This window comes from Acanthisitta chloris, unplaced genomic scaffold, assembly GCF_000695815.1.
Source record: "Acanthisitta chloris isolate BGI_N310 unplaced genomic scaffold, ASM69581v1 scaffold36194, whole genome shotgun sequence".
NCBI classification, from domain to species: domain Eukaryota; kingdom Metazoa; phylum Chordata; class Aves; order Passeriformes; family Acanthisittidae; genus Acanthisitta; species Acanthisitta chloris.
Window position 1 is genome coordinate 1 of NW_008669387.1, and position 789 is coordinate 789.

Sequence of the window (789 nt, forward strand, 5' to 3'; positions counted from 1 at the left end):
GGGACAGGCCGGGACAGCACGGGACAGCCCGGCACAGCTGCACTCCTCGCCCCGCTGCAGCTGAGCCGAGACGGCCCTGCCCGAGAAGAGAGTGTGGTGCGCGGGAGCGGCCAGGGGCACTGGCACAGCTCAGTTCAGCCGCCTGCAGCACCCGGCCATGGGCTGTCAGCCCGGAGGTTCTGCCTAACCTCTACCTGTGCCCGAGCCCTTTGCAGGGGTCACAGCCTGTCCTGCAGGTAGCAGGTGTCCCAGAGGAAGTCCAACAATTCTGTTCTCAGTGACCACACTGATGCCAAGAAAAGGCTGGAAAAGAACTACTCACAGACTTGTATCTCTGAGGAGCAGGTATTTGTTTATTCAGCGCTAGGCACGTGGGGGATCGCTCCACCAAACTTGTGCGACCAGGGACAAAAACTTCACAGATTATCTACATTAAATGCTCATGCATATTCATTATTTCCGGGAATGGGTGGTTATTATTACAATTAGTTCTCGGAAATCATTATCATATATCCTCCTCAGTCTCCTCCCTCTTGGCATCAGTCCCATGGTCCTGGTGTTGGTTCGGTGGTTGTGAAGATGAAGCGCCTCCTCTTCCTCAGTACCCTTTGGACACCCTTATTGTGCAACCATTTACCCCTTTGTACCGTTTCGCATGCCTTGCTGGCCTTGCCTCTATCTTGTACACTTCATTTCTTCATTCCACACCTTATATGGTCTTAGTTTTCCCCCTGCTGCCAAGGTTTGAGTCTAGTTAGTTCTACTGCCTTATAGATAAGGTGCATCATT